The sequence below is a fragment of the Cynocephalus volans genome, chromosome 14 (genome assembly GCF_027409185.1).
Source record: "Cynocephalus volans isolate mCynVol1 chromosome 14, mCynVol1.pri, whole genome shotgun sequence".
Taxonomy (NCBI): domain Eukaryota; kingdom Metazoa; phylum Chordata; class Mammalia; order Dermoptera; family Cynocephalidae; genus Cynocephalus; species Cynocephalus volans.
The window spans coordinates 2,840,233-2,864,459 of record NC_084473.1 but is presented as its reverse complement, the minus strand read 5'-3'; the positions used below and the strand labels follow the sequence as shown (position 1 = coordinate 2,864,459).

General features: G+C 43.9%; 1 protein-coding gene across 4 annotated transcripts in view; it reads left to right on the top strand.

Moving 5' to 3' along the window:
* The window catches only part of MYT1L (myelin transcription factor 1 like), a 182,391-nt gene that overhangs the window by 20,437 nt on the left and 137,727 nt on the right, over positions 1 to 24,227 (top strand). The gene's annotated exons all lie outside the window — the stretch shown is intronic.

Genomic DNA, 24,227 nt, shown 5'->3' with positions numbered 1-24,227 from the left:
AACCTCTGTTCTTTATAAATTACCTAGTCTCAGGTATTCTGTTATAGCAATTCAAAAGGGACTGATACAGTGTTTATTGCAATAAACTTCCCTGATAGTACTGCTTTTGCACTATCCCACTGGTTTTGATGTGATGTGTCTTCATTGTCATTAGTTTCGAGAAGTTTCTTGATTTTGTGTTAAATTTCTTCTTGGACCTATAGATCATTCAGGAGCTTGTTGTTTAATTTCTGTGTATTTGTATAGTTTCCAGAGTTTTGCTTGTTTTGACTTCTAGATTTAGTCCATCGTCATCAGAAAAGATACTTAAAATTATTTCAATTTCTTTTAAAATTTGTTGAGACTTGATTTGTGACCTAACATGTGGTCTATCTTGGAGAATATTCCACGTGCTAATGAGAAGAATGTATATTCTTTAGTTGTATGAAATGCTGTAGATACCTGCTAGGTTCGATTGGTCTAAAATGTAGTTTAAATCTTGTGATTCTCTATTGATTTGTTGCCTAAAGGATCTGTCCAATGCTGAGAGAGGGGTGTTCAGGTCCCCAACTATTATCCTATTGTGTTCTGTCTCTTTCTTTAGGTCTAATAGTGTTTGCTTTATATGTTTGTGTGCTTTGTGTTGGGAGCATATATAATTATAATTGTTATGTCTTCTTGTTGGATAGATCCCTTTTTCGTTATATAATGTCTTTCATTGTCTCTTCTTATGGTTTTTGGTCTAAAGTCTATTTTATCTCATATAAGAAAAGCTACTCCCGCTTGTTTTTGGTCTCCATTTGCGTGGTATATCTTTTTCCATCCCTTCACTATTATTAGTCTGTTAGTCTTTGCAGGTGAGGGGGGTCTCCTGAAGACAACATATATGCAGGTCTAGATTTTAATCCAATAAGCCAGTCTGTCTTTTTTTAGTGGGGAATTTAATCCATTTAATCCATTCAGAGCTGTTGTTGAAAAGTATTGTCTTACTCCTGGCGTTTATATATTCTTGTTTGGGTGTTTTAAATACCTTTTTTTTTCCATTTTTCACTTTTTATTGTTTGTCTTCAGTGTTTGTTGGTTTTTTTGTGGTAGTAAGATGTAGCTTCTTTCTCTTTCTCATTTGAATTTTTTTTTTCTGCCATTGGGTTTTGTCCTTTCTTGTGTATTCATGGTGGTGATTATCATTCTTTGGATTCCAGATGCAGTACTCCCTTGAGAATTTCTTGTAGGACTAGTCATGTGGTGATGAACTCCCATAGTTTTTGTTTGTCTGGTATACTATTTCTCCCTCATTTCTGAAGTATAGCCTTGCTGGGTATAGTATTCTTGGCTGGAAGGTGTTTTTTGTTGTTGTATTGTTTTGTTTTGTTTTTCTTTTCGTGTTTTGAATATATCATCTCATTCTCTTCTAGCCAGTAGAGTTTCTGTTGAGAAGTCTGCTGTTAGTCTGATGGGGACTCCCTTGTAGGTGACTTAATACTTTTCTCTTGCTGTTTTTAAGATTCTCTTTGTCTTTGAGCTTTGCCAGTTTGGCTATAATGTGTCTCAGAGAGGACATTTTTGATTGAATCTGTTTGGGGATATATGAGCCTCCTGGATCTGAGGGTCCCTGTCTCTCCCTATACCTCAGAAGTTTTCTGCTATTATTTCATTGAATATATTTTCAATGCCTTTTTATTTCTCCTACTCTTCTGGAACACCCATGATTTGGATGTTTATGCACTTAAAGTTGTCTGCTAGCTCTTAGATTTTCTTCATTTATTTTTTTTCTTTTTGTTTACTTGAGTTATGTTGAAAAGACCATCTTCAAGATCAGAAGTTCTTTTTTCTCCTTGTTCTAGCCTGCTGCTTAAGCTCTCTTTTGTGGTTTTTATTTTGTTGAGTGAATCCTTCAGTTCCAGGATTTCTCCTACATTCTTTCTTAAGTTACTAATCTCTAAATTTCTTCCTTCATATCCTGGGTACTTTTATTTCATTGTGTCATCTAACTGAATCTTCTTGTATCTCTTTGCATTTCTTTAAGATTGTTGCTCAGAATTCCTTTTTGGTCATTACAAGGGTTTCCTGTTCTATAGGGTCTGGTACTTGAGAATTATTTCATACTTTAGTGGTGTTATTTTTTTTGTTTTTTTGTTTTTATCTGTATGTTTCTACATTGATGACTGGTCATCTGATGGAGCAATTGCTTCTACTACTCTGGCATGGGCTTTGAGGAGAGAGACTTCCTCCTGTACATGCATTTCATATTGACCACTGAATAGTGTGTTTTAGTATTGGTTCTGAGTAGATGCAGCATTGTAGTCTCCATGTAGGTATGTCAGCCATACTGTGTTGGAGTTGGGTCTGAGTGCCTCTATGGCCTAGGCACTGGGGCACTTAGTGATTCCTTGTTGAGGTCAGTGACACTGTGCTGAGTCATTGAGGCTGTGGGTGAGCTCTCAAGTTCTCTGGAGAAGCATCTGGGTTCCCTGTCACTCTTTGGCTGGGGTTGGTGACCCTGGGCAGGTTTCTTGGCATGCTGGCTAATGTCACATGACACTTGATGGGTGTACTGGGGTATACTGGAGTGCCTCAGTTTTAATGGGTAACCCTGGATGGGGTTTCTCTCCCCCCTTTCCTACAGGCAGAAGCTCCTCCTGAGCCCTTGCATCCCCCAGTTGGGGGATGGGTTGGTAGAAATTGGGAATTTTCTTCCTCATTCTACTAAGGTACACTGGGTTTTTAAACTCTTGGGGATTCTATGTGTGTCTCTCCCCAGATCTAGGTAGTCATGTGGGATGCACACTTACCTCCCACTCCCAGATGCACTACTGCATGTGGCAACACAATTCTTCCGTTGGTTGGTCCACTGGGTTATGGGTATGTACTTGCTTACCTCTATCCTGGGCTCTGCAGATGACTCCTTTTGTCAGTGCAGTCGAGTGGTCAGTGAGCTGCCCTTGCAGTGGCAATCGCTATGTCAGTGGCTGTGGTGGACCACCGGCATTGAAGTAGTGTCTACAGCAGTGGCAGGGACTGCCTGTGGCTCCTGAGGTCCCTTGCACTCCTGACATTTGCATCTCACATTCATTTTGAACCTTTTGTAGGACAAGGTGGCTGCTCAATATCTTCACAGCTCACATGTATTCTCATCCACAAGAGAGCCTCTGATCACCTTCATGTTAACCTGGAGAGAACTGAAGGTCAGTGAGGTTGAGTGACTTGCTGAGGTCTGGGCAATAGGAATTTGTGAGCTGAGTCCACATCTCAGTCCTCATACCAAATGCTGTCTGCTTTTCCTGGTACCTGTATGCATTTTGTCCTTACATCCAATTTGCCATAAATTCAAATGCCTTACCTTTCTTTATTTCAGTAGGTGGGGCCTGGAACCCAAATACAGACCCAGCTCATTAAGATACAGTGTTTATAGGTGTCTTTCTGAGTGAGCTGAGCTATGATGGAGTCACCTGGGTAGGTGGCCCTCTCTCACCTGGAGAACCTGGTGAGGCAGCTGCCCTTTTGCAAAACTACCATTTTAAGTTTTGTGGTTTTCCAGTGTATCCTAATCTTCTTTTGGATACCTGCAGTCAAATGTTTCTTTTTATTGCCTATATTTCCATTTTACAAAAATAAAATGACGTGTGCAGGGCATGTTTCAGGATGAGAAACGTGAATGGGCACATCTGGGGGGATGAATTTTCTTCTGGGCCTGAGCAGCTGTATGCTCTGTGACATACTCCAGCACTGCTGCTGACCCCCACAGCTGTCAGACAGCACACCCACCCTCGGTATCATCACACAGGTCGATCAGTGCCGACCCAGGCTGGGTACAATGGGGATTCCAGCAGTGCCTGTACAACAGACCTCACTGCTTCCCATGACTGCCACTTGCATTTTCAGATTCAGAGACTTATCTCCAAGAGAGTACTGGAAATAGTAATGAAACGGGTACCTGAGAAATTGCTTCTTCACAAAAGTCGACTTAGGACAAACAGCACAGATGTGGGCTGCAGATCTTCACCTTCAGAGTGGCCTCCCCGCAGATGAGATGCATTTCACCCCTCAGTAGGGTCTGGGACCAGCCTCTCCTGGTGACTGCTCTTCTCCTGAGACCAGGCCCATTGACCAGAAACCATCTCTTCCCTCCAGACCCTGCCTTCAGAGGGCAGAGAGGGGCAGGATTGGGCCATCTCTGTTTGTTCTTCTCCAAAGGGGCCTAAGGTAGTTCTGGGCCTTATGTCAGGGCCTGTGGCCCCAGGAGGTCCAAGAGCACACCACTTTGAAAGAATGTATTTGACTGGCTTATGAATACATCCACTCTGTTAGAGCATCCAGCCTTTTTGTTTCAGGGTCTGTATTTTTTTTCAGCCACAAGAAGGTAAAACTCTGTTTATTCCTGATGCCATCCTTTTCCATGTTGGTGTCTATCAAACACTGAAGCCAGCGTCCCCAGAGGGCTCAAGTCTTTGCTTAGATTCTTACTCTTCTCTTTGGGGAGCCTGGTATTTTTTAATTTATGAGACTGACCTATTTCCAAAAATAAAAATATGTGAGGAACCCCATTGCAGTAGGAACTCTTAAAGGAAAGACCACAGAATCCTAGAAAGAAGGGGCCTTATCAATCGGGTGATCAGAAGCCCTTAGCCCTTGTACCCCAGTAGCTGTCACCCCTGGAACAGGAGCTTGAGTGTAGCACAGCCAAGCGGAGCTGCTCTGGCTGCAGGTGGAGGCAGCAGGTCCCTCAGCCCCTCCTTGCTTTCACAGAGCCCTGAGATGACTCTTCAATAACCCATGATTCCAGAAAAGTCAGCTGAAAACCCCTGAGGATCTGATCATCACCTCATCTTAGTGATAAAGCCACCCACACAACAAACGAAGAGGCTTATAAAATCCAGCAGTTCAGTCCCCCACATCAGCGTTCTTTTGCCGAGTAAAAAGTCTGAGAACTTTTGCATTTTGAAGAACCAAGATTTATTTTTCTACTTACAAGGAGGAGGGGGTAGAAAGTTCCAAAGAAAATTGATAAAAGATAAATAAGTAAAAATTCTTGTCTATTTAGTTTTATTAAACATGCAGACAGATAAAATGGTTCTAGGCACCATGGTAACAGTGTATTTTACATTAAACTCATTAATGAGTTGGAGTCCAATAATTTTAATGTCGAGCTGAGAAAGCACCTACCTAGATTCAATATGTGATAGCTACCTCCTCTTCCTCAGGCCCCCTCAGCAAATTTTCTGCACAGACATAAAAGAAGCAATATTGCATTTCTCAGAAAAAAAAAAAAAAAGATTCTACCACTCAGATGTTGCCTGCAAATAGAGTGAACTAACCAGGCTTGGCTCCATTTGAAAATGCTGTCAGAGGTGGGTCTCCTTCCTTCGGGTGAAGGGGGTTGAGTATCGGGAATGTACTGGGAAGGCTCTTTGTACCTTGCTGGACAGCACCCTTGTGGTAACTGCTAGAAATGGGTTGGAGCCTGTTCACCAAAACATCTCATGACTCACTTTAAATGAGCAATTTGTGTTCATTAAAACAAAAATAAATAAAAATCACATTGAGGATCTGTTTTGTGCCAGGTCTGTACTGTAAGACAGTCTTTCTCCTGTGTTCCCAAAGGCTTGGAAAGCTTCAAAGAAATCAGCAGATAAGAAAGTGAATGCTGACAACCTGCATCTTAGAAGTCAGTGTCAGGGAGACAGAGCTGCCCACTGCCCTACTTTCGTAATACGTGGAAGGGCAGATGGATGGCTGCATGAGTGGGTGGATAGATGATTGATCGGCATATAAACAGATAGATGATAGATGGATGAATGAGAAGTAGGTAGATAGATGATTAATAGGTGGCAGATGACAAATAGGTAGACAGATGGTAGGTAGATATAGATAGATAATAGCTGCGTAGTAGGTAGGTGACCAATATATGATGGAGATACATGACATACACGTAATTGATGCCCATCTAGAAGTAGGTATGCATTCAAACGCACACGTGCATACACTCTCACACACAAGCACACACACGGACACACACGCACGCACACACCTGATGACCTCACACTCAATCAATACACCCAATGAATCATGTTTAAATAAGGCAATGTGCTTGCTGTGACCTGCACCACCCCTCCCTGTGCCGATCGCTCTGCCTTCTCCCTCCTGATTAGAAGTTCTGGATGTCACAGCTACTGTTCCAGCCACACAGGCATCCTCACGGTCACAGAGGCACCCCCTGCTCACAAAGACACACGTGCTGGAGACAGTTGGGATGGAGAAGCTGAGTGCAGAGAACACAGAGAGTCCCTGAAAGGATGAAATGCAATGAATATTTTGAGATTTTCCTCATAGCGCGTTTCCCATAGGATTCACACTCCACCTCCACTTAAAGCAAACGGGGAATATTCTGTTGCTTTCCGCTAGATTACTGTGTGCAAAACAGAAATGCCTGTTCAAAACTAGTGATGTTTGTGTCCAGAAAATCTAACAGCTCTTGTCAACTGAGTTTAGAAAAAAGAGAAAGTAGTACTAAGAATTAAGGAGTCTAGCATTTTATGGCAAAATATAGAAAAAGCGGCAACAATGAGCACTACTAAATAAGTGGCCCGAGTGGGACAGCATGCACAGTAGAGAATCTGTATGTCCCTTCTGTTGACAAGTATTCCTAATGGTCATTTGAAAATTAAATAAGTAGAATATGGATAGCTGCGTACAGGGCAGATATTATCTCAACACTGGAGGGCAGCCCCACTGGCAGACGGGTTTGGTTATAAGGTTAAGCTTCAACAGAAAAAAGCAGCCACCACAGCTTGTAACTAACCATTGCCACAGAAATTAAAATCAAGGAGAGACCATGGAGAAAACAGTTTTTAGTCTCCTTTATAATAAGCAGATTTTAAGGCTCATTATTTACGGCTTTGAAAATCTATGTAGAGTAAGAGCTTATATTTTGCTTAAAATAACTTGCTAGAAAATGCACATTTAAGAAGTTTCAAGTTTCTATGGAAAGGCATCTTTTGCCTGGAGAGTAAGTGTATGTATTTTTTTATGTATATCTTATATTTATATATGATGATAAGAATGATCATATTTCTTTGAGGCAGAAATGTCCAATCATATCTCTCCATCTTGAGGCTAAAATTGTAAACATCTCAATATTTCAATTACCAGAATTTTAAATATTTATCCATCGAATACTTTCTTACCAACTACATAAAGACAAAGTACTCTGTCTTGTTGCATTTAAAATAGGAGAATCTAGAATATATTTCAGGAATAACAGGGAATCTTTAGTTTTTATCTTTTTCTGTATTTTTTAATAAATTTGCCCGTGAGGAAAAGATATAGCTGGTAGAATCATAAATCCTTATATACCTTATTTCTCAGTTCTTTATATGAATCTTAGTTACGTAACTCAAGGTAGCAGGCCTGGTGTGACTTCAGGAGTAGTTGGAGAAGAGAACCGTGGCAGTATTAATTACCACAGTATTAAGCACCTGTGATAGTGTAGAGAGGGACAATCACTTGCTATGATGCTGTCACAGTTGCTGTCGTAGGCACTGAAGCTCACCAAACAGAAAATTTCTTCATGTCCATAGTAAATGCAGACTAGGCAGCCTGTGCTGCTGTGTGATGTTAAATATGACCTCGTGCCTTTCTGACTGTGAGTACTGGTGCCAACTTGCACATGTTCAGAGGGGTAGAAATGAGACTGCAACCTAGCGCACAGTCCACGTGCTTGTGTGCTGTCTGCTTCCAGCAACCTTCTCTCTGGACATGTTCCTCTACACCAGTGCAACCAGGATGTGTAATGGGCAATGAGTGCTAGAAACACAGTGTACAGATGATTCCCCAGTAGAAGTATTTTCTATGGCTAATGTTATCTTTAACTTTTATTTTTACCTGAGGTGCTTGTTCAGAGGGTGGAAAGTAGCTAACACTTTGACCTTGAGCATGTCACTTCATCTTCTAGGTGAAAAGATGGATTCCTCTCTTCTCCAGATTTCTGCTGTTCTGAGGGTATTGCATTACTAAGTGGTGTCATAGGTAACTAGCTCATAATGAACTGGACATTTTGGAAAGCCCTCAGAGTGTTTTTACTAAAATAGAATATCACATAAATAACACCCTGATAGTCTAAGTATATTTATATGCTAGCTTAATTTGCTGATCTTACTGACAAGACGTAGATTTTCTGTTGGGGCAATTTTGCCTTAACGTTCTCAACATACTGGCCTTGCAGTTGGCAAGGACAGTATGTATGTTGTATAGGTGGAAAGGAGGTGTTGTGCATTTTACTGAAAGCCAAATGCTGGCATAACCATGCCTGTAGACCAGCAGGCCAGGTCCAGGAGTGTGAACACAATCAATAGAAACAGAATCACTGAGTGCCCACTCCTGTGCCTGGCACAATGTGGACTGAGAATGATTAGTTAAATGCAAGGTCCCTACAGCCAGGGAGAAAACAGTTAAATTGAGGTGATAAGAGGAGCACACATAAGGAAGTCGAGAACTTTTGAGGTAGTTTATAATTAGATGCTGAGAATCTGGGGGTACAGAGTTTGTAAAGATAGATGGCCTGAATTCCAGGAGGGTCAGAAATGACTGGACGGAGAAAGCAGAACTTGAGACGGGTCTCAGAGGAGCAGCAGGAGGGGAAATTCCAGGCACTAGGAATAGGAGTGAATAAGGACTGGGGTTGGGAGTGAGGAAAAGTGGACAAGCACAATGGTGGGTGTGTAATGGGGTCTGCAATAGTATCAGAAGGGTGTAGCCAGATTTTAAAGTTCTTAAAAATTAGGTAGATTATGTGCAAGCTCAAGATGAAGGATGAACACTCGGTAGCTTCTGCTGCCTTGCAAACCTCACCAAAATGACAGTAGTGAGTCTGGTTTTCAAAGGCAAAAGGACACTAGGATAAAATAACCACGTGAAGATAGGAAACAGCATTGGGATTTGGGGAGCTAGAACACAGTTGAGTACTGTCTGACCTAGCAGACTCCTGGTTCTCTACCCCAAAAGTTGGATCTAATGTCATTGAGGACACCTGAGAAGCAGCCTGGTGTCACTGCAGAATCCCTTCAGCTAGAGATTTATGGGCATCAGGTACTCACAGAAGTGGGGGTGAAGGTGAACCTAAAGCAGGGAATGGGCCTTAGGTTTGTGTGGGAGACAGACAGCTTCTCTGCCTCTGCACACCACGTAGCAGGTGAATCAGCCCACTTTCAGTTTTGACACTCACAGGAAACCAGATCACAAGGAAAAACAGTTTACGTTCTGAGAGAAAGAGCTTTGCAGTTTAGAATTACACATCAAGATGAACCATCAATTCCATGCAGGGGCAGAACAAAGACACTTTTAGACAAGGAAGATTCCAAAAATGTCCCTTCCTCAGCAAGCCTGGAGGATGAGGAACTACAAGAGAAAACTAGGGTCCAGGAGATGGGAGATCCCACCCCAGATGAGTGAGGGCTTTCCTGCAAAGGTTGTCACAACACAGAGGCTCCAAGGTCAACAGAGGCCTGGAGTGGACCAGGGCAGAGCAGGTGAGAGGCTCGAATAGCGACTCCAGGACAATGAGACAGTTTTAATGCCGGAAGGACCTGAACTTCGGCAGAGGAGTGTTACACACCTGGAGAAAATTTAGGAAACAGTCAAGGAGTGAATAGATAACTAAAGATGTACTCCTATTGATGCAGGGAAAGTGAACATTATTCAGGAAAAAAAAAGTACCTAGTATATTACCCAGATCTGCTGCTCTGTAGGGTTTGTGTGGCCTTCATAATATCCGGAGTGAATACTGATTAACCAACATTACAACATAGCTATAATGGGAATATCCGAGTACTGAAAATGCACTTGTTAACCAGAGAGGGGAATGGTGGGGAGTTCTGAAGCGAAGTGTGATGCTCGTCTTCCAGAGCAAGAAGTCAATAAGTCATACTTGAAACAAGAAAGCCAAGAAGTGGTCATGTTGGCATTTTTTAGAGAAGGAATGGGGAAAACCAAGACTCAGCACAGACTTTGATGATGGTTACTTTGGGGAATGGAAATTCATAGTTGGGGGGGATTTTGAATAATTATGGGTTTTCAAAATTATTAACTCTTTAAATGATGGAACAATAAAAACTAATTAAAAAAATTAACAGGCCAACAGATCATGTTGGTCTGGGTCACAGAAACTTCAAACCCGTCCTATGAAAGTTGTGAGCTAGATTGTTGGAAAAACATTCTGGGAGCTGTTGGTGAGGTTGACATTGTTTATTTGGACATGAGCTCAGCTCCCCAGTGCATAAGAGCCACTGTCTTTTATACCAGAGTTAGATAGCCAAGGAACACCTGACGCACATGCGCAGTTATACCACTCTTGCATAACGTATTTACAACAGACATGCGAGTCGTGTTCAGCCGGATATGAGGTGAGGGAACCTGACCATTCTGTCTCCATTTTCCTCACAGTCCGTCCCTTCAGGGTCCCTTGCCATATGATCTATGCATCCGGAGTCTTCTGTGATGCTCCCTTAGCAAGGATAGTTGACCTTTGCATCGATAAACCACAGCAGCAGTATAAGCTGCAGCAACATGCTACTAGGACAAAGGCTCCCCTCCCAGTATGGCCAATGCCCACCTCCACGAAGAGGACATATTGGCCCACCAGTCCTGGAGGGGGTCCCCTGTCAATTTTTGAAGATTAGGAATTTCACTTGTTAGTTGTTGTATGGCCTGAGTAACATGATGGTAATCGGGGATGTATATCAGTCATCATCAGGGTGATTTTCCATGAGAACCTGCAGCCCCACTGGTGAGAAACTCGGTGCATATCCAGCAGTCAGACACACTGTCTGCATGAGCATATGTATGTGCCCAGCCGACTATGGTGTTAGCAGCCACAAGGACTATGAGTGAAAGGACACAAGAGTTACTGGTACCAATAGAGAGAGTTCTCACCCCTCTGGTAGAATGTATGCCAGTCTACCATGCTGAGAAAGGATGGTTGCAGGAATAGGCATCTTACCTGATACCATACATTATCAGCTAACACTGTTGGATCTGTGGGTTCTACATGTAACAGTATAGGGGAACTCATAATTGGCCATAATGATAGTACAAATCATTGGTCCTTTAGAATAAAGCATTTATCTTTTCCAGGAAATGTTACCTTTACTCAGGAAGGCCAGGTACTTTTCACCAAAGGTGAGACTTGCAAGTCTTCTTCCAATCCTTTCCCCCAAGGCCTACCCAGCGTATATGGGGGGAGGCTTCTATTTTCCAAGGCCATTCCCACTATACTGTCTGCCCTTGCTGTAAAGAGGTTGGGGCCTGTGAGAGGATATTTCCATTCTTACCATGTCCTGGTTTCAGGAGATCATCCTTAGTAGTAACTTGTTATTGAATAGGTGCAGTGACCCTATGTAATAGAGCTTCCACTGGAGATGGTCTGCCTTTATGAGGTCTCTCATTTAGGATTTGAACACTTGGCCATAAGCACTGTGTCCACCCCTTCAGCGATGGGGGTGGGCAGATAGCCCTAGTCCCCTTTTCAAAAGACCGTTGTATTGTTCAATCATTCCCGCTGCTTGGGGGTGATATGGTACATGTAAGCTCCATTGTATTGACAGTTGTGAAGCCCACTTCTGTACTTCCTGTCCAGTAAAGTGAGTTCCATTATCACTTTCTATGACCAGGGGTTGACTGTACATGGCTGTAAGTCTATTCAATGCCTCAGTGGTATGTACCTTGTCTGGGGCTTTGCAGGGCCACACAAACAGAAGTCTTGTAGCCATATCTATTGCTGTGAAAATATACCTGAAATTCTCTGACATGGGGAGCGGTCCCACAAAATCCTCCTGCCATCAAGTAAGGGGTGCCCTTCCTCAAGTTATTTGCCTATTGTATGTGGCGCCCGTTGCGGGTACGGACTTTCATAGGTGCATACTGGGCAAGTGTGACAGGCGTTCACTGCATCTTCCCATTTTACAGGCAGGGTGCATCTTCAAGCCACCACCCACATGTTTTTACGTCCAGCATGCTGCATTTGTCGATGGAACCACTGGGCTACATCAGGTACTGGGGCTCTCTCCAGCCATCTTACCTTACCCAAGGCATTGGCTTCATCATTGCCTGGATGGCTAAGGGGAAGTGTCCTGTGACATGGGAAAGAGTCACTTCCTGCTCATGTCCTAATTCCCGTAACTCCTGGCACATGGCTTTCCCCCAGGGGTCGGTGGCCTACCAACCACCCTTGATTTTTCCAAGTAGATATCCAAAGGTTAAGACCCTTGTTTACTGCCCAGATGTCTGCACACATAGTCAATGGCCCAGGTTCACTTTTAATCACCATCCATACTGCTCTTAATTCAGCCCATTGACTACTTTGCCCTGTGCCATTTTCATACCGTATGGTATCTATTAAGGGCTGGACAGCAAGAGCCATCCCTGATGCTGAGGGGCCCTTGCTGGAGCCACCTGCATTCCAGGCTTGCTACGCGACAGGTCCCTGTCCTTCATGGACTGGCATGACCTCTACCTCCAGGGCAGAGGTTGTGTCAAGGTCTCCTCCACTGCTTCTGCTGGTCGTAACACAGTCTGTGGTTCATTTGATAGAGAACTTGTGGATATAACACTCCTCTGTTCTATGTATGCTCCCCATTTGGACAGAGTGGGGATTTGTGCTGCACCCATTGGGGGGCTGTTGCCCACATGTGCAACCAACCCAGTAAGGGGTATGTCATCCATACTAGGACCTTGCAGTTCCTGTGATAGCTTCAGTGGCCAGCAGGGCAGAATACACAGCTGCCAACTGTTTTTCTATCAGAAAGTAATGCGTTTCAGTGCCCTTCAACAGCTGGGACCAAAATCCTGCAGGTGTTTGAAATTGGTCCTGTCTTTGCCACAAAATCCATCCTGACCTTTCTTGGGTTATATGTACGTCTAGTCCAAAGGCCTAGTGAGATCAGCCACTTGTAAATCCTGCACTTGCTGTATTTCCCTCTTTGTAGCCTGGTAAGCCCATTCTACCTCCTCAGTCCAATCCCAGGGTGGTCCTTTCTTTGTTAGTGCACACAGTGGGGGGACCATTTGGGCCATATGGGGTACAAAAGCTCTCCAATACCCCAGAAGTCCCAAATATGCCTGAAGCTAAGCTACTGTTATGGGACAAGGGTATGCTTGTATTTTGTCTATTATAACAGCTTCTGGGATGACTCATGTCTTACCTGACCAGAGAACTCCCAAGAATTTGACTGACAGCCCAGGTCCTTGTACTTTGGTTGTGTTCACAGCCCACTCGCATTGCTCCAAATGATCTATCAGCGTTGGGGCCACCTGAGTTAAATCTTCTCAGAATCCTGCAGACATGGCCAATTGTCAGGCTGGGTCACAGACCCTTCAAATCCTTCCTGTGCAGGTCGCGAGCTAGGTGGTTGGAAAAAGATCCTGGGAGCTGTTGGCAAGGTTGACATGCTTTATTCAGATGTAAGCTCAGCCCCCCAATGGATCAGAGCCGTTGTCTTTTATACTAAAGTCAGATAGCCAAGGAACACATGGGCACACATGCACAGTTATACCACTCTTGCATAACGTATTTACAATAGACATGCTGAGTCATGCTCAGCTGGAAATGAGGCAAGGGATTCTGACCAGTCTGTCTCCATTTTCCTCATAGAGCGTAAATATGATTCAATGTAAAAAAGCTATTGAAGAAATCTGAATAGAGGACAAACCTGATAAATGTTGAAATTCAAGGAAATGTGTTTGATTTCAAGTGGGAATTTAGCAACAGGGGAGACTAGGTTAGGAAATATCAGTTAGGAGGATATGCAGGTGTGAGCAGTTAGGACGTGGCGAGGCCAGCACACCTGGTCAGACCCCACCTCAGGCCTGGCCAGCGCTGCTGGGAGCCTTGCCCACCGCCCCACCTCGCTGTGGCTGCCTCCACCTGAGGGAAATGTCGAGTATGAAAATACTTAAGTGTATAACTAAGTGTAACTGTGAAAGTTCTGAATATGTCACACAGAGTTTGCTTTTGAGGCAAACTTAGGAGTGGTGGTGAGTGGTTGATTTGGAGTCATACAACTGGAAGGAGGGAGAGAAGGAATGAGGGAAAGAGTAAGAGAAAGAAAGAAAAAGAAAGAGGAGGGAGGGAGGCAGGTGGGCGGCTGTAGGTGCTGTGTTCCGGCGCACGGACGTCTGCATTGCTCAACTCCTTCAGCTTTAAAGCAACAGAAAGGCAACTGTAAGGGTTTCAAGAATTAGAAAATTTTAAAAAATACAAGAAACAATCTCGGCAGCCAGAGAACTGCACCTCCTGGGAAGCTTGTGGATACGAGGCAGGCTCCGTGTCTGCACTGCCACCCTCCGGGGTGGGCATCGCTGTGTGCCACGTGGGGTGACTGCCAGACTTGCCTCTCCTTGGGCAACCATTTGTTTTAACTTGAAAGAGACTAAGTTAGTGATTATTTTATACTTTATTTGAATCCTTGAATTACTATTCAAGGCACTAAATATTTCATGGCAGGTTACATTACATAAAGTGATTTTGAAAGATGAAGAAGCAAATCCTTGCCTTCCAGAAACAGAGACTTTTTAATATTTTTTTTTCCTTAATTTCTAAGCAGGTTTAATTTTCTAATGAGGAAGGTCAAGTAAATGTTTTGATCACTTATTTGTTAAATGTTTGAAATGCCTAGAACATTTACATCAAGTTTAAAGTTAAAAAAAAAATCTTCAAATCAGTCAGACTATTGTTAACAACACTCTACAGAGAATTAAAGAAAAAATTAAGGAAATGTTAATATGGAGTTAAAACTGTGAATGTATCTTATTAGTTTATATGTTGTTGAAAAAATACATTAGGAAGAAGTTTGAAATGCCAGGTCTTTAAATGAATAATTTTATGTATTATATAGACTGATAAAAATGACCTTTTAAACTGTACTAATAAGAAAAGGTACCTCTTGTCCTCAGAGAAGAGGAGACAAAAGATAAGAAAAAGAGAACCCAGATTAGCAGAGCACCTCCCGCATGCCAGTCACCGGGTGCATACATACACCGTGTGAAAGTGCATTTACTGAGGAAGCGTGTGGCACAGGCCTTGCCATGCTCGTCCTGTAGATGGACAAACTGAGAGGAGAGGAAGTGAACACGCTGCTCAAGGTTAGACAGTTCCCACCTGGGCGAGTCGCTCCACCGTGTACACCTGGCGCAGTGACTGTGTGCACGGTCATGGCTCCCGACACTGCTTCTGGACTCAGGGGTGTGATGCTGTGAACCTTCTTTCATTCCTGTAGACACGACCCCCCACCACCCCACTGGCCAAGCTCCAACCCCTACGTCAAACAGGGCGGCGTCCCCTGTAACCTCCTGTGGGTTGTGTCCAGAGGCTGCATGTTCACAGACTCCCGGCCTCCTTGGCCACTTCATCTCGACCCCTTCCCCCCATCCTATAGCCCTTGTTCCCCAGGTTCTGTCCAAGCTCTGTTTCCCAGGAAGCCCTCTCCCCTTGGCTGTGCCTGTGGCCAGCCACCCCTGGACACTCCCAGCCATAATCCCAGTCCCCCTAGCTGTCCTCTGAGCTGGGATACCCCAAATTCAGGACACCCAAGCCAGTCTGGTTTTTCTGCTCCTTCCAACCAAAAACAAGCCAACAAATATCCATGAGTCCTCTGTGTCCTCTGTATCGCTGGGTGGCACCTCCACATGCAAGAGACCAAGGTGGAAACCCAGGCAGCATCCTGTACCCCCTTCCCTCCCTGCTTGGCAAAACACCATTCTTCCCACACCCCCACCAGGTCACCGTGACCTGGCATTTCGTCCCAGTGACCTTCACCTGGTGACGTAGCTCTCCTCCAGCTCGGTCCCCACACTGCAGCCAGGGGAATGAGTTTCACAGCGCTGATCCAAGCCCACTATTGCATTATGTAAACCCTTCAGGAGCTTACCACTCCACCTGGGAGAAACACTAACCACCTTGTCATACCCATGGGCTTGACTACCTGCACCGCCCCGCCTCCTGCCTCCTGGTGGACACCCTGCACAGGTGCTCTCTACCCGTGTCTCTCTCTCTCTCACTCTCTCTCTCTCTCTCTCTCCCTCCTTCTCTTTCTCTGTGTCTCTGTCCCTCTACATCTCTCTGTGTCTCTCTCTCTGTCTCTGTCTCTGTCTCTCTCTGTCTCTCTGTCTCTGCCTCTCTCTGTCTCTCTATCTCACTGTCTCTCTCACTCCCCCAGTAATGATTTCCCTGTGACACTTCCTCCAATCTCTCGTGAGGGAAGTCATCTCTACTCTGTGCCCTGTGAGGTTAGAGACTGTGTCTGTACTGCTCAGCGAAGTGCTCCCTGAAAAAAAGAACAAATGAGTCAATCTATTTATCTAGCAAATATTTATTGAGCACCTACTTACTACATAATAGGCATTAAAGAGAAAAAAAAATTATATATCTTACTGTTTTCATGGGTGCTTAGAGTGTCCCAATCAGAACGTAGGGCAGAATAATTGAACATCTTTAGAAATCAGAAAACCAAGACATGGAGGAAAGGGTTGCTGCAAATACCTCGTTTAGTGGTGCTCGGCTCTGTGGCATTACCCGCATCACTCAAAATCTCTGTCCCTCAGAATGGAGATTACAGCAGTATTCACCTCATAAGGTCATGGTGAGGGCTTCATGAGCTCATCTACATAAAGATTTTAGAACGTGCCAGAGGCACAGCGTAGGGCTCTGTAAGTGGCACTGGTATTAACTGAGCTGGTGTTAGAACTCAGGTCTCCAGAATGATGTTTCAATAGTATTTCTGTTGTCCCAAAATACCGATTTTAACCTTGACACAATTGAGCTATTCACACAATACAAGAAGAGTAGCATCTGTAAAAGAGAGATCATAAGGAATTACTGTAGTTCTCTAAACTGACTTTGTTGGGCCTTTCTGTACTTCATGAGTGTCACCCCCAGGTGGCAGAGGCCTCAGTCCCTGTCCAGCCCTCCCTGTCCTGTCAGCAGAGCGCAGGAGATTTGGGAGCACAGCGTACTCTACCAAACCTGATTTGCAGTTACTGAGACCTATCCCACTTATATTAAAACTAGATAAATGAAAACATCAAGTGAAAGGCCATTAAAGATAATGTGGAAACCAGCTGTGAGAACACATGATGCTTTAATAATAGTATTTTAAATATAGGAGTTTTCTGTGGGGCCTCCATGGCAAGTAACCAATTTCCCAGAATAACCTGATGCAAAAGACTAAAAATTGTCTAAGCCAATTAACGATGAAAGGATCATAAAAGCTGCAACAACTGAAAGACATTTCAAGGTATCTGGATGAGCAGAGAAATGCCAGCCTTGTAGGAACTGGGGATAATCCGATGCAATTCTCTTCCTTACAACTATAAGTATCTCAAGCGAGGTTAAAACACTAACAACCCAGATTTCCTCATTTCTAATCCAGCATTTATTTCTCTTTTCACCTAAATTAAAGTACTTTGGACTTTCTTTTTTTGTTATTGAACCCAAGTAAATTATATGAAGCCTAAGGATAATATTTAGCATATATTTTTGTGAGATGATTTTTACGGCTTATACTCATATTTGCATTAAAAATCATGTTATGGATACTATCTGGAAGAATTGCAGGAGATCATTTCTGTCAACACAGGGCCACTGAGTTACTACCATGATCTTATGAGTGGTCATATTTACTAATTCTTTGATGTTTCAACTGTGTGAAAACGTATGAAGTACATGCCTGTCGTGATCTTCAAGTATCGCATGTCATGAGCAGCGATGTGAATGTAGGAGCAGCTATGCCAGTGACCGTCCAGTCGTCTGTCGATGTGTTGCAGGCATTCATGTGGCACCATGGTTGCCTTTGAGCTCAGAGTTACAGAAGCCACAGACACGACTGCAGAAGTGTGCTGGAAGCAGCTCTGCAGCAGCTTGGAGGCCCTCGTGGGGTCACCTGAGACCCTTCTCCCAACACTGCCCTGTCCGTCGGGGTGGATGAGTTTGACTTTGCTGTAGTCGTGCAGGACACAGTCCCTGTTGCTGTGAGGCTGAAGAGTGCCCTTTCCTGAAGTCACAGTTCTGGAATCTTGAGCTGCCTTCCAAAGTTCAGGCCCTCCCTCCATGGTCCTCCTCTCATCCTCTTCTCAATGGTACCCAGTGCCCTAGCCATCTTTTCTTCACTCAACAGGTATTTACTGAGCACCTGCCATGTCTCAGAGGGCATGTTAGGCTCTCACAGTAGCGTCCACAAGAACTTCCTGTGGATGGAGATGTTCTGTATCTGTTCTGTCCAGTATGGTAGCCACCAGCCACATGTGGCTATTGGACACTTGAAATGTGACTAGTGTGACTGAAGAATTAATTTTGAATACTCTTTAATTTTAATTAACTGGTTACATACAGCTAATGGCTACTGTATTGGACACTGCAGCTCTAACATATAAGAATCAGTTCAACACAGGCCATTTTTTCATTCTAGTGGAGGAGGAAGACAGCACACAACCCACAATCGTGCTGGAGTGTGATAAGTCCTTTTATTTTTAACACGTGGAGGAAACCACATATTTGTTGTTTTGTTCATTCAACAAATGTCTATTGAGCACCTTCCATAGACAAGGCCCGTCAGCCACCATGGGAGGCCTGCTGCTGGTGGGGGCTGAGCCCGCTCCTGAGGAGCAGAACTAAGGAATGAGGCGACCACACGGATTCCAAACACTGAGCTGAGCTTGGAACCTCTCTGCACATGGAGGAGGTGGGTGAAGAGCCAAGTTCATTCAGCTGAGCTTCTCCCAGGGCTTCCAGCTCCCCAGCTACTCCAAGGACTCTGCCATCTATTCCACGTGCTTTCTCCCAGTCTGGGACATCCCAGATTATGGTGGTCTTTTTAGAAAGATCCTCATGTGCTGATAGACATGAGCTGAGCTGAATCTGGCAGAGATCGCAGCTGTGAGGTGGGCTGGATGCTCCTCCAGGTGGAGGTGACAGGGAGGTGGGGCAGCGCCCCTCTTTCTGGGGTGTGCAAAATTCTTCTGTTCCAGGTCGCCCCCACCCCACCAGCAGACATGGTGTTCATAGAATGTGGGCTTAGGAGGATCCAGAGTGTCCAAACCTGTATACCAGAATTGCCTCCCAAGGCTTCACTTTGAAATTTGCGAAACCTTTGCTGTCAGGGGCCAAGAGCTCTCTGCTGATGTGAGCAGGATCTTGAGCCACAGATGAAATAAAATATGTTCTGGGCTTGAGTTGTGTTGTCACATTAAGTGTAGATGCCAGGAACTGGCAGTAAATGAGAGCATATCAAGTAGAAAATGGACAAAAGGGGATTTGTAGTTGGGACTGCAATTTTATTTACATTTCACATTAATGGATGTAAAGAAAATCTTAAGAAACAGACCATGTAAATTGGCAAAAGATACGAGAAGATAGAGGTCAGTCAATTCCATTGGTTGCTAAGTGGAATCCAGACGGTTTGTAGAATTTAAGACAGAGAAGTTAAGCCAATCCAGGTAAAAACACAAGTAGATTAGGAAAACCTAAAACCCACACTGCTAGTAAGTTCCAACAATGAAAAGAAGATTGTTTAGAAAATGTAAACAACTTCAAAGTTTTGAGCAGTAAAGGGGCAGGCATCCTTTTCATTACACAGATAGGTAAACAGAGGCCCAGGCAGAGTGCAGGTGCTCAACTGGGGGTTGACAAAGCACAGACGAAGTGCAGCCTGGAAGCCAGGCCTCTGGACATGGTCTTCCTGCACATCACTGTCCCTATGATGTGCAGGTTGTTTGTGGGATGTTTCATGCAGTGAAACCTGCTTGTCATTAAACCACAGTTCTGTTCTCTCCTTCTAAAAGTTCAGCATATTGTTGTGATTGTTGTTTCTCTCTCTCTCTTTCCTTATTGTTTACTTAATGAGAAATTGGTTAACGGACGCAAACAATGATCACATGTTGCAATGATGAATAAGCTAACTATCCTGACCCGACCGTCTCACATTGCACACAACCATTGATAGTCAACTTTGCACCCCATAGATGTCTAATCAATTATGCTTCAATAAAAAATAATAATAATAATAAAAGAACTGCTAAAGAAAGTTTTTTGGGCTGCAGGAAGATGATGCCATATGAAAATGCAGATCTTCTCCCAGTCTATAGCTTGGTTTTTTTTTTTTTGTTTTTTTTTTTTGTCGTTTTTTCGTGACCGGCACTCAGCCAGTGAGTGCACCGGTCAGTCCTATATAGGATCCGAACCCGCGGCGGCTGCCAGCACAGCACTCTACCAAGTGCGCCACGGGCTCGGCCCTATAGCTTGGTTTTTAATTTCGTGTATGGAGTCTTTTATTGAACAGAACTTTTAAGATGTAAATGTAACCAAGTTTATCAATCTCTTTCTTTATACTTTCTGCTTTTTATATGTCAAGAAATTATTTCCTATCCCCAGTGTTATAAAAACATTATTGTATTTCATTTTAAAAGTTTTAAAGTTTTACTTTTCACATTTAGGTCTTCATTTAAACTTAAATTTATTTTTGTGTATGATGCGAAGAGGGGAGAGTACATTTTCCCATAAGAACAAGTAGCATCTTGAACCATTTATTAAATTCTTCCTCAACAACTTATAATTCCGAAACATAAAATAGAATAAAATAATGCCCGTATGATGACCGCGACCTCCAGACGGTGGTGGCAGAAGCGCAGCCAGTGCACTGATCCCCTTTCCTGCTGGCACCTGACTTACCACACTCACACTCACCTGCTCGGGCTGCCTGGACGCGACTGTTTTCTACTCTTCTTTGTTTCTCTTCTCTCCCTCTCCCTCCGCCACCTATCCCCCCATTGAAGGATTCTGATGGAGATGGAGCGTGGGAGGTACCACGAGGCAGGAAAAGGCCATATGGAAATGGGGGAACACGCAGGACAGAGCTTCCTGTGATCTGTGGTTGTGGTGGCTGCTGTGGCACGGAGAGGGGAAACTCAGAAGAGGTCTGCGAAGGAGGCGTCCTGGGGGCCCAGACACCTGCCACTGCAGCGCCCTGCAGCTCGGGCCCCACGCCCCCAAATATCCTCACGTGGTCTTCCAAAGTCTCAGTGGCCTGAAGCCATCGCGAATGAAGCCCAGTTCTGCTCACCTCTAACTGCAACACCAGGTGCAAGGATGGTCTCCACTCTCTGGCTCCAAGCTCTGCAGCTCCTCGAGGCCAGAGCAATGAGGGAGCATCTGGAAATGGCGACAGGCACATGTGTGTGGGTGAGAGGGGAGAGGAGGAGACAGGAGCCCCCGTCTGCGGAGCGTGCCACCTGCAGAGCGTCCGCGGCCAGGCTGACATGAACAGCATCACAGACAGCACAAGGCCAGTGGCTTTCGCATCACGTCCTGGTGATCTGGATCAATCTGATGGTTCAGCTGGGCCTGGCAGTCTGTGTCAGTTGTGCAGGCAGCTTCACTGCAGAACAGACTGCATCAGAACGTGTACGATGAACTGACAAGAGAGAGGAAGGAGGGGGAAATACCATAGTCATGAAGACCCCCAACCGTGGGCAGACCCTGGCAGAGCAGTGCTACTTCTTGCCACGTTTGCTAGTTTATTATTCGGAGAAAAGCAGCATGAATACACGACGGCGAGTCCACTCAGACACAGGACCGTCTTGCAAGGAGACCGGCTGCGTGGAGCTTAGACGTGTCATCAGGTGGTGACTCGGTTCATGAAGGTGGACAGCAGGGTGTGGGGTCACCAGCCCATCAGCACTGGGTTTGAGATCACCGATTCACATTCTCCCCTAGCACATGAAAAGGTTTGCATAAAAGAAATCTCAGGTTGAACATTTCTTCTTTCTATTTTTTTTTTATTGAAACATGATTGTACATATCTGCAGGGTACAGCATTGAATATCAATACCTGTGTACAATATGTGATGCTCACATCAGGATAATCAGCATGTGTTTCAATAAAAAAAAAAAAAGAAAAATACTCAATCCAAATGAGATACATGAAAACAAAAAGAAATCTCAGAAATCTGTTTATTTTATATTTGAAATACTATATAGAGAAATATTTGTTTTCTTCAATTTTGTTTGATTATAGAAATTATTACTCTTGTTTTGTTTACTATGTTTTTAAAGTTGATAACATTTAAAACGTAGGCGATCAATCATCCTAGTGTTTTAGGGCTGATAGGGCCTTAGAAATCATCCAAGTGTCCTCATCTTGCGGGTGAAAAAAGTGACATCCAAATTGAAGGAGGGGTGTTCCCTCAGTCACACAGCAGGACAGAAATGGAGTTTCTCCACTCTTGGCACTACACAGTGTTAACATCTTCCAGGACACGGGATTAATAATATCATCTTTATTAGAATATGAAATATTCCCAAGCAACAAGAAAGAAAATATTTTCTAAAAAGCATAAAATGTTTTCTGCTGCCTTTTACTACCAGTGCAATGGATCTGTATTGTCTAGAAGTACTGACACTAGAAACAATAATGCAATAGCTTCCAAAACTGTAAGGACCGACGTATTTGCTGGATAACTGTAAACCTGCATAATAATAAAAATAACCACTAATTTATTATAATTATTATCATTATTAAGGCATCACTGTCATTCACTGTGTACCTGGAGCATGCCAGGTACCATACTAACCTGTTCACATCATTTTTTTCCCCACATCATCCTTAAAGCAACCTGTGAAATGAGTATGTTTCTCATTTTAGAGCTGATGATGCTGGAGTATAAAGTTGGACATCTATGCAAAGTCACTCAACCAATAAGTCCTGCCACAAACAACTCGAATCCATAATGTTCCAAACACAACACCCCCATCCCTGCTTCCTTTCTCCCAGCACCCAGCATGTACAGGTCTATGGTGGTGTCTGGTGCCCCCCTACCCAGCTGGGATTCTGCCTGTGCAGCAGAGGCTCACACAGGCCCTGGCATCACTGGGCACTTGAATAACTCCCAGTTTTCTAAGTTCCAGGTTTTTTTTGGGGGGGCGGGGATATGCTTGTTTGCTTTAGTTTTCTGAACCTATCACGCTATTTCTTACACTCACATCTTTTGCAGATTCTCTGTCTGGCTTGAAATGCATTGAATGTCCCCTTTCCCTTCCAGATATCATTTGTATGTCTTGGCAAGCTCCCCTCCAGCATCACATCTCTCTGGAGACCTTGCTAGCACCCTTGCCTGCCCACCCTCTTCTCGCATGGCACAGTGCCCTCTACGTATTTTTATCATAGGCTTGATTACATTCCATCTGTCTGTTCAACACGTATTTGTTGAGGGCCTGTCCCACGCCACATGTGTGCCATAGCAAACCGTGGTAAGTGGTTCCGAAATGGTGTTTCCGACTTGTCTAATTTCCTGTTGAACCAGAGAGCCCTGGAATGAGGATCTGAGCCTTTCACCTGTGAGTCTCCTGCACAGCACAGGTCAAGTGTGGCAGAGTCTCCCAAATAAATACACATTGGATGGGTTTGTGACTACATGACTATTTCACCATTCCCAGGCCTGAAACTAAGCTCAAGGTCTGCAGGAATCCCAGCAGAAGTAATCAGTTAGGAAGGGAGACCACACATCTCACTCTAGACAAATGGAATATTTGCCCACACTGTTTTTGCCTCTACGTCTTTCTGCCTATTCCTTGTAGTACATATGGGATTTCCAGAAAGAAAAAAAAAATGAATTAGCCATGTAGCTTTGGCAAATTGCCCTTTCTCAAGGAAAGATTGTGAGCTACCACTGTAAGGATCAGACCCACATTTGGGCCAATCTCAGTGTAATTTAGTGGTGACTTCTGCTAACACTGAAGTTGTTTTCTGGAATGCTGGGCATGGGATTGGTACCATCCAAGACTGACGATGTCGTGCACAACTTTAAATTATGCACTTGCTCTCCTCACCAACACCAACACACACTTACGGTTCACCTTGTTTGAGTAGGTTATCATGTCTGCAGGCACAATTTTACCTATACAATATACAATTCCAAATATGTCCCAAACTCTGCCACAACGTACACATTTTTATGGTTTACATAAATGCATACGTTAACACAGTGTGCATAAAATAAATCTTGTAAGTTCACATTACACATAGTGTATATTTGGTAAAATGTGTACTACATGGAACTTCTATTGTTAACTGCATGATATGCATATTATTATATGAGTGCTTTGTAATTCATTCTTACGAATTTTATTAGGATCTCAATGTTATTTGGAATGTAGGAAGGAGGCACCAGGAGACTCAGACCAAGTGTTAATCATAACTAGACAAACACGG